This window comes from Tupaia chinensis, unplaced genomic scaffold (assembly GCF_000334495.1).
Source record: "Tupaia chinensis unplaced genomic scaffold, TupChi_1.0 Scaffold000198_1, whole genome shotgun sequence".
In the NCBI taxonomy this organism is placed as follows: domain Eukaryota; kingdom Metazoa; phylum Chordata; class Mammalia; order Scandentia; family Tupaiidae; genus Tupaia; species Tupaia belangeri.
In genome coordinates, this window is record NW_006159673.1 from 3,220,444 (window position 1) to 3,230,853 (window position 10,410).

At 47.8% G+C, this 10,410-nt stretch overlaps 1 long non-coding RNA gene across 1 annotated transcript; it reads left to right on the forward strand.

Annotated features, from left to right (window-relative positions):
* The first annotated feature begins 7,649 nt into the window (after window positions 1-7,649).
* On the forward strand, window positions 7,650-9,769 carry LOC102475764 (uncharacterized). The gene is made up of 4 exons (XR_334337.3): window positions 7,650-8,285; window positions 8,472-8,834; window positions 8,927-9,044; window positions 9,453-9,769. It is a non-coding gene; the product is annotated as an uncharacterized LOC102475764 (long non-coding RNA).
* Window positions 9,770-10,410: the final 641 nt, after the last annotated feature.

The window sequence follows — 10,410 nt, forward strand, 5'->3', positions numbered from 1 at the left end:
TTTTTTTTTTTTTTTTTTCCCCCAAGTAAGTCACTTGAGTTTCCTGTGTATTCTGGTTGTCTGAGGCATATTTTAAAAAATATTCTCCCATTCTGAGGGTTGTTTAGTCACACTTGTTACTGTGTTCTTTGCTGTGCAGAAACTTCTTATAGTCTCACTTGTCTATTTTAGGGATTATTGCCTGTGCTTTGGGAGTCTTATTTAAGAAGTCTTTGCCTACTCCAATGTCCCCCAGAGTTTCTCCAGTATTTTCCATCAGCAGTTTTATAGTTTGAGGTCTTAGGTTCAGATCTTTGATCCATTTTGAGTGGATTTTTGTTAATGGTGAAAGATGGGGGTTCAGTTTCATATTTCTCGAGGTGGATACCCAGTTTTTCCAGAATTATTTACTAAAGAGTTTTTCCTTTTCCCACTGAATTGACTGGTACCCTTTGTCAAAAATCAACTGGCTGTAAGCTTTGGGATGTATTTCTGGGGTTTCTATTCTATTCTATTAGTCCAACTGTGTTTTTGTGCCAATACCATGCTGTTTTGATTATCACAGCTTTATAGTATATCTTGGGGTCAGGGACTGATATGCCACCCCCTCCACCCTTCTTGTGCAGGATTGCTTTGGTAATACAAGGGTCTTTTATGATTCCAGACAAATTCTATGATTGTCTTTTCTAGGTATGTGAAGAATATCTCTGGTATTTGTATTATGATTATGTTAAATATGTAGATTAATTTGGGTAGAAATGTCATTTTGATTATGTTCATTCTTCCAAACCAGACACATGGGATGTTCTTCCACTTTTTTATGTAATTTTCAATATCTTTTTTAAGATTTTCAGTTTTCTTTGTAAACATCTTTAACTTCCTTAGTTAGTTTATCCCTAGGTATCTTATACATTTTGTGGCTATGGTAAAGGGATTCCTTTCTTCAGCTCTACTTCATTCAACTTGTTTATATATAGAAATGCTACAGATTTCTGGATGTTGATTTTGTATCCTGCCACTTTTCTGTATTCATTTATTACTTTGACAAGTGTTTTCATGGAAATCTTTGGGTCTTCTATATATACCATCATGTCATCTGAGAATAAAAATATTTTCAACTTTTCTTTGCCTATTTGAATGCCTTTTATATCATTCTCTTTTCTGATTGCATTGGCTAAGACTTCCAGTACTATATTAAAAAGCAGTGGAGAGGGACCAGCAGTTAGCATAATGGCTATGTTGCTGGACTCCCACGTAGTTGACCATGGTTTGAGTCCCGGATCCGGTGGCTTAAACTCACGCCGGGCGCGTGTGCGTGCATGCCCAAGATCTCGAGAGGGAGAAGGGATTGTGGCGTGGCCATCCCCCCCGGGGGGTGATTTCTCGCTTTCTGTCTCTCTGTCTCTCTCTGTCTGTCTGGCGAGTGCACGTGCCCTATAGCAAAAACCTCTACAAAAAAAAAAAAAAAAAAGCAGTGGAGAAAGGGGGCAGGATTGTCTAGTACCAGTCCCTATTCAATATAATCTTAGCTATAGGTTTTTCATATATGACTTCTATCGTGTTGAGAAATGACACTTCTATGCCAATCTTACTGAGAGTCTTAGTCATGAAAGGATGTTGTATTTTATCAAATGCTTTCTCTGCATCAATTGAAATGATCATGTGGTTTTTATCTTTCTTTCTGTTAACATGGTGTATTATATTTATGGTCTTGCATATATTGAACCACCCTTGCATCCTTGGAATAAAGCCTACCTGGTTGTGATAAATAATCTTTGTTATATGTCGTTGGATACAATTTGCAGGTATCTTGTTGAGAATTTTTGCATCTATATTCACCAGCAATATTGGTCTGCAGTTTTCCTTTTTGTCATATCCTTATTTGTTTGGGAATGAGGATGATGGTGGCTTCATAAATGAATTTGGAAGGTTTCCTTCCTTTTTGATCATTAGAAATAATTTGAATAGAATAAGGATTAACTCTTCTTTAAAAGTTTTGTAGAATTCAATGTTTTTCCCAATCAGAAGTGAAGCCATCCAGAACTGGACTTTTCTTTGTGGGGAGGTTATTTATTACTGATTTAATCTCATGGCTTGTTATGGGTCTATTCAGGTTTTCTATGTCCTCCTGATTCAATCTTGGTAGATTAAATGCATCCAGGAATTTGTTCATCTCCACCATGTTTTCTTGTTTGTTGGCATATAGTTACTCATAGTATCCTCTAATGATGTTTTGTATTTCTATTATGTCTGTTGTAATATTGCCTGTTTCATCATGTATTTGACTTATCTGGTTTCTTTTCTTCTTCTTTATCAGTCTAGCCAATGGTGTGTCAATCTTGTTAACCTTTTCAAAGAACCAGCTTTTACCTTCATTTATTTTCTGTAAGGTTCGTTTATTTTCTATTTCATTTATTTCTGCTCAAATCTTTATTATTTCTTTTTTTTCTGGCATTTTTTTTTTTTGGTTGTTTTTCCAATCTCCTGAGGCATGATGTTAGATTGTCTATTTGCCACATTTCTATATTTTTCTTATGCGCACTAATAGCTATGAATTTCCCTTTTATGACTGCTTTTGCCATGTCCCATAGATTATGGAAACTCGTGTACTCATTTGTTATCCTTTGTTCCCATAACATTTTTTATTTCAGACTTAATTTCTTCGGTAGTTAAGAAGTCATTCAGAAGAAAGTTGTTCAGTTTCCATGTGTTTGTATATTTTCGAGGATGTTTCTTGAAATTAATATTGAGTTTAATTTCATCATGGTCAGAAAAGATGCTAGATATAGTCTGTATGCCTTTGAATCTGTAAAGGCTTGATTTGTGCCCTATCATATGGTCAATCTTTGAAAAGATTTCATGCTGTGGTGAGAAAAATGTATATTTTTGTGGTTTTAGGGTGGAAAGTTCTATAGATATCTATCAAGCCCATTCAATTTATAATATCATTTTGGTCCTATATTCTCTATTTATTTTTTGTCTAGAATATCTGTCTAAAGGAGATAATGGGGTGTTGAGATCCCCAACAATTATGGCGTTGCTCCATATCTCTTCTTTTAGCTCCAGCAGTCTTTCCTTCACATATTTAGGGGCTCCTGAGTTGGGGGCACAGATATTTATAAGTGTTATTTCTTCTTGTTGAATTAACCCATTTACTATAATATAATGCCTTTCTTTGTCTTTTCTTACATTCTTTGTCTTGAAGCCTATTTTTGTCTGAAATCAATATTGCAACTCCATCCCTTATTTGATTTTTATTTGCATGGAATATCTTCTTCCAGCCCTTCACATTTAGTCCATGTATGTCTTTATCCATAAGGTGCATTTCTTACAGGCAACAGACAGAGGGTTTCTTTCTTTTTTCTTTTCTTTCTTCTTTTTTTTTTTTTAATCCATTCGGCCCGTGTCTCTTAATTGAAGAATTTAATCCATTAACATTCAATGTTATTATCAATATTTCCAGACCTGTTCCTATCATTAAATGAGCCGTTTTCTTGGTTTGTTCTCTTATAACTGTCCGTCTGACTTTTTAGTTTTCCTGGTATAGCACTCCCTTCAGAATATCTTGAAGAGCTGGTCTGGAGTTGGTCAATTTTTTCAGGTGTTGTTTATCTGAGAATATTTTTATCTTTTTTTCCCATATGAAAGATAATCTTGCCGGGTATAATACTCTTGGTTGAAACTGTTCTTCATTCAATGCTTTGACTATATTTCTCAATTTTTTCCTTGCTTGCATTTTTTCCGCCGAGAGGTCCGATGTTAACCTGATGGGGTGACCTTTGTAAGTAACTCGACGTTTCAACCTTGCCAATTTTCGTATCTTATCTTTGTCTGTTGTTTTTGCCTGTCTGGCTATGATGTACCTTGGAGAGGATCTTCTTGGGTTGATTCTACTTGAGGTCCTATGTATTTCTTGGGTCTGGATATTTGAATGCCTTTCAAGATTTGGAAAGTTTTCTTCCAGGATATCATGGAATAAATGATCAATGCCCTTATTATTTTCTACCTCTTCTGGGATACCAATTATCCAGATATTGGGGCACTTGATGGTATCCAGTATTTCTCGTATATTATCCTCATTTTTCTTGGTTGTTTTCTCAATCTTCTTGATACTTTTTTCTAGGTCAGAGGTTTTGTCTTCTACAATCAAGATTCGTTCTTCTGAGTGATCTAAATTACTTTTAATACCTTTTTTTGGAGAGGTTTTCGTTATAGGGCGCGTGCGCTTGCCAGACAGTCAGAGAGAGACAGAGAGACAGAAAGCGAGAAATCATCCCCCAGGGAGGATGGTCACGCCGCAATCCCTTCTCCTCCATTCTCCTCTCGGGATCTTGGGCATGCACGCACATGTGCCCGGTGTGAGTTTTAAGCCACCGGGTCCAGGATGCGAACCGTGGTTGACTACGTGGGAGTCCAGCGACATAGCCATTACACTAATTGCTGGTTCCCCATTACTTTTAATACTTTTGAGGGAGATTTTAATTTCCTGTATCACAGTCTTCATCCTTACCATTTCATCTGATTCTTTTTTAAGGTGTCTATTTCTTATTTCAAATCATGGAAGGACTTCCTCATCTCCCGGAGCTCATTGTCTCTTTTCTCTTGCATCTCAGTTAGTTTGGTCACTACAAATATCCTGAATTACTTGTCCGACATGTCCACAACTTCCATTGTGTTGTCTGTGGGTGATGTGGGATTGACGTTTTCTCTTGAGGGAAAGACATTTTGTTGGTTGCTCATATTTATTGTGCCTCTGTGATTGTTCCTAGTCATCTGGTGATCCATATTTTCCTTCCTAAAGTATTCGAGGTACCTCTGATCAAATGTGTGCAGGAGTAGAACATTGGCGCTCTCTCTTCTGCTCTGCCTCCCTGTTGCTCACCAGTACCCTACACTGTTGTCACTGGTGCTGGGAGACCCAAAGTCCTTTCTGTTTCTAAAGAAAAGGTGAGTCTCCAACTGAGCTGTTGAGCTTCACCTTAGGAGCAAAGAAAAGATCACAAGGTGCCACCTGCTATTCAAAACACTGAAGTCCTGAGAGTCCAAAGGCAAGTGGTGGTGGTGGGAGGCAAGCCACGGATCCAGTTTTTTTGGGGCCTGCAGCTACAGACAACCTGGTGTCCAGGGTGGAGAGAGGCACAAGTTTGTCTTAAAGTCTCAAGCCACAAACCTGAAGTCCAAAGGCACACGGGGGTGGGGGGATGAGCCATGTGTCCCGGCTCTTAGGGTCTGCAGCCACAGGCAGCCTGATGTTCAGCAAGGCTGCTAGGTTCAACCGGTCCTAAACTTTTTTTTTTTTTAATAAGAGAAATTTTTGCTGTAGGGTGCATGCACTTGCTAGAGAGACAGAGAGAGATAGAGAGACAGAAAGTGAGAAATCACTGCCCAGGGGGTTGGCCACACCATAGTAACCCCTTCTCCTCCATTCTCCTCTTGGGATTTTGGGCACACACGCACATACTCCCAGTATGAGTTTTAAGCTGCCGGGCCTGGAACTTGAACCACAGTCAGTTATGTGGGAGTCCAGCGACGTAACCATTACACCATCTGCTGGTCCCGTCTTTAGACTTTTGAGGAGGAAGAAATCCATGCAGGTCCTCATCTGTGCACAGTGAGGCAGTGAGAGAAGACGCGGGAGGGGACGGCAGGAGGTGGCACCTGAATGGGGTGGGGGCCCTCACGCTTGCAGACACATGTTACCCACATGATAAGTGGGGGGATGAGGTGCACGTCCCCTCAGGCACTTACTCCAGCTGGAGGCACCAATGTCATGATAGGTGGGTTTCCCTCAGGAAACCTTGGTCCCCAGCCAGGGTAAGGTGACAACAAGCCTCAGGCCCATGATCGGGGGGAGTACAGATCTGGAGATCTAACAGAATTATGTTCAGCTGTGAGACCCAGGGCCCCCGCCTTGCTAGCCTCAGCCCGCATGCCCTGCACACACACACGTGTGCCCACACACGTTACCCACCATCCCCACACCTCTAGGCCTCTGGCATTTGCTGGGAAGGCATGTGGCAGCCTCAAAACTGAGATGATCCCTGAGAAATCCAAGGAATCCACCCAGTCATGGCCTGCCCTTTCCACACAAGCCAGCGTCTCCCCAGCCAGAGCCCAGGGGTCCAGGGAGGTATCGCAACCCTGGCCAGCGGCTGGATCCATCTAGAGGCTGCTGCTGTTTTGGACCCTCCCTGACTCTGAAAGCAAAGCAATCCCTTCACTGCCTGCTCACGGGTCTGGCAGTGGGGAGGCCGACCTCTTCCAGCCCACTGGGGCCCTGCACCAGGATGGCAGCTCCCAGACCCCATCTGGCTTTTAGCCATGTCAGAGTCACCTGCCACACCACAGCACACAGACACAGGCCGGCGTCCCAGGCCTACTGAACCAGAACCCTCTGACCAGGCTCTGGGCTGACATGTTAAGGGTGCAGGTGATTCTGCTGCGTGTCACTACCAGGGACCTCTCACTGCACCAGGGCAGCAGCTCCCACACTTCTGGGGAAGGAGTTCCTGCAGGGCCTTTCCAAGCCAACCTGCACCCTCCCTGGGCTTCCAAGATAGTAGGCCTAGGGGGAGGCCTGCGAATTCCTTTCCCCCAAGTTCACCAGTGACAGTAGAGGACGGTGAGAGCCCTGTACCTGGGATCTCCAGGGCCGGTCAAGTTGGAAACCTGGTCACCTGGTCACCAACCTGGTCACCCACGCTATGCCCCCTGTTGAGCACTGGTGGACCCGCTACATGCTACCTACCCAAGAGCTTTCTCCCCATTTCCTTCAAACGGGGTCCTGATTTGCCCTCCAGGTATTAGAGAGCAGAGCAGGTCAGGCTCTGCACCCCCTCCACGCCACTCAAGGCCCTCCCTGGACACAGGGTCTGCAGGATGTTCTGGCCTGCAGTCAGTACTTCTTGATGGAAAGGGCGTCAGGCTACTCCAGGACAACCCTGCCTTGCTTCAAGGCTGAGCCCCTGTCTTGCCCCTGCCTCAAGGCTGAACCCTCTGCCTGACTCCAGGCTGAACACACACACCCCATTGGAGCTCCCTGTGAGCACTCTGCCCTGGTCAGCACGGACCCCGTGCCCCCTGTGTGCCCTCTGCTCAGGTCAGGATGGACCCTGTGTCCCCTGTGCGTGCTCTGCCTGGGTTAGGACGGACCCCAGGTCCCCTGTGCTCCCTCTGCCGGGGTCAGGATGGACCCTGTGGCCCCGCCCAGCATGGGCTTTCCTGATGCACTCCAGGAAACACATACACAGAGGTGTACAGGCTACGTAAGCCCTGACTGCCAATCACAGATGACCCCTGAGGAAAGGAGAGTGGTCATTCAGGGGAGGGTGCCAGTGTCACCACAGACGCAGTCTACTGAGCCATCTCAGGGCTAGCTGGACAACTTCAATCCCCCACTGTCCTCTTTTTTTTGGAGAGGTTTTTGCTATAGGGCACGTGCGCTCGCCAGACAGACAGAGAGAGACATAGAGAAAGAAAGTGAAAAATCACCTCCTGGGGGGATGGCCACACCGCAATCCCTTCTCCTTCATTCTCTTCTCAGGATCTTGGGTACCTGCGCATACGCGCCCGGTGTGAGTTTAAGCCACCGGGTCCGGGACCCGAACCATGGTCGAATACATGGGAGTCCAGTGACACAGTCATTACGCTAACTGCTGGTCCCCCCGCTATCCTCTCTTGAGAGTGTATTTTGCTTTGTTCAACCAGGAAAGTTTTATACCGACTGCTTACCAGTGGGAGTCTGTGTGCGACAAGGACCAGGGTCACCCGTAACAGGGGACCTGTGCCCAACCACCCCAGCTTACTTACCTTCCTCTCCACAAAAAGGGCTGGCCGGGACTGAATCTCAGGCTGTGGGGGCTCTGGCATCTGCACAGGATCACGGGAGGAGGGAGGGCAGCTGGCACGCCTGGCGCTCCCTGCTTTTGGCCCTTGGCTTCCCTCTGTCCACACCTGGAGCCCAAAGTGGTCCGCTGGAGCCCTGCCACCCTTCTGTGATAAGGCAAAAGGACAGCTCGGGGTGGCGGAGAGCACTGAGGGGGAACCAGGTTCTCAGGGACACTGGGACTGCTCTTCCAGCCCCAGATGAACCTTGCGACTCAGATGACGGAGCAGTTAAATAAAGTCGGAGGGCCTCTGTTACAATTAACTGTCACCAATTAATCCTTAGTTTGTAACAGCCCGGCCCGCAGAGGAGAGGGAAGCTCCCTGCCTGTCTTCTCCCACAGCCCCGTGCCCTGGGGTGCTGCTTCTCCCACTCTCGCCCTCTTCCTCTGGAACCCCAATATCTGAGGAGCCTTGGACATGTAAGCCCTCTCACTGGGGTCCCCAGGCTGAAAGGAAGCTCAGTGCAGTGGGGCTCTCAGGCAAGCCTGGTGGGAGGGAGGTGCCCTACCTCTGCTGCTAGCCCTGAGCCCAAGGTGCGTGCCACCTGCCGGGCCCACTCTTCCTGTGCTGTCACGCCTTGAGTCCTTCTCTCTCCCCTTCCCCAGAAGACCTCTGACACGGGATCACCATCTTACCCAGCCCCCATCTTGGGTCACCTCAATGCCACGCAGCACTGAAGACACATGGTCCTTGGGCTGCAGGTGCCTAGAGACGGGCCACTGCACCTGCTCCTCCTTGCCCGCCGTCCCCAGCGCCCCCGGACGGTACCTGGAGACAAGGCTTCCCTGCCTGACTGGGAGGACGGCCCACGGCCACACGGTCGTCCTTCCAGCTCCGGACACATGCTAACACCCTCAGTTACCTCTCTACACCACCCCACCAGTAAAGCCCCAACCCGGGGCCAACCCACTGCTCCTCAGAAAAACTGTAACAGCACGACTCACCTAATCTCCCAGCCAGCACCCATGGTAAGTCTTCCTACCTGAGATCAGCCCTTCCTCCGTGGGGTTTCAAACCTCCCCTGCTCCCCTTATTCAAAATTCCTGTCCATCGGGCTGAGACCAGCCACGTGTTCATGGATCATGGCCCTCGGATCTCGCGTGTACCCTGGACACCGCAGGGCGGGGAACTGGTTCCAGTCTAGCGCCCGCTTCACAGCTGCTGAGCCGTCGCACCAGGTGGGTTAGGGGAGAAGGCCGACAGCCTGGGAGGTAAGATGGGTCAGGCTCTGACAAGGCTGCTTCTCAGCAATTCCGGGATGTCGCTATCGGTCAGGAGGGGTCCCCGCACCACTGCTGTCCCTCGGGGATCCCTTCCCTCGGCCGCCACCCCCTGAGCTGCCGGTGCGGCCCCTCAGTGTCCTCGACTTCTGACTACCCTACTGCCGTGCTCCCTCGGGCTACCAGAACTTTCTCCTAAAACACCTCAGTAGCCCCTCCTGGCCTCTCCCCGGACTGCCCCGTCCCCTTGCGGCCACAGTGAGCTGCACTTGAGCTGCTCCCTGGGCAGTGAGCACTGGACCCCGAGCTCTCCGCATCCTCTTCTCCAGCGTTCTCACCGCTCGCCATTCCCCACCTCCCTGGCAGAGCCCGAGTTCTGCCCTGTTTTTAGGTCTCCAGAGAAAGCGGCCCCCGCCTGTCTTTGTACAAGTCGTTCCTCTCTGACGATGTACTAGTAAAAGTCACAGCTCCTCTTCCTTCAAGATGAAAAGGGGAATACGGATAAACCACGGTGTCCGTACGCGCAGAGGCCTGTGCTGACCACGCCAGAGAGCCCGGGCCCGTCCGGCCCTCCGAGCACACCTTTATTTCTCGTTAATCCTGGACTTACTATTATTTTTTTTCCCGGGATGTACTAGATTAAGAATCCATGCATGGGACCAGCAGATGGTGCAATGGTTATGTCACTTGACTCCCATGTAGTTGACCGTGGTTCGAGTCTCGGACCTGGTGGCTTAAACTCACACCGGGATATGCCATGCATGCCTAGAGGAGGATGGAGAAGGGATTGAGGCATGGCCATCCCCCTGGGGAGGGTGAGTTCTTATTTTCTATCTTTCTGTATTTTCAGTGAGCACAAATGCCCTATAGCAAAAATTCCTCTTAAAAAATTTGAAAGAATCCATGCAGAAATAACAATACAATAAAAAGGTGTGCGTCCTCCCTAACTGTGTACCTTGTGATCACTGTGCTAGTGCTGCCGGCGTCAGAGCATTTGGAAAAGGGAAACGGGAGTGCTCCCTCGTCTCCTCACTCCGGGCAGTGGCCGTGGCGGGCACCGCCTCCTGGAAGGCTGGCCGGCCGAGTCAGGGCCACGTGCACCTGCTCACCGCCGCGCCCGGCGGTCTCCGGACTTGGAAGGACGCAAGCATCTGGATGCATGGCTGGCCTACTGCGTTGGTGTGGGGGAGTCAAATCTGGAACACACTTGAATTCCCTGCCCTGGCCCACGGAGCAACTGTGGGAATGTTGTTTCCAGTGTGTGCTCAGTGTTGGTTGTTCCTGCTGGGGACAAGCGGGTAGACAGGGTCCGGGCAGAGGGTAC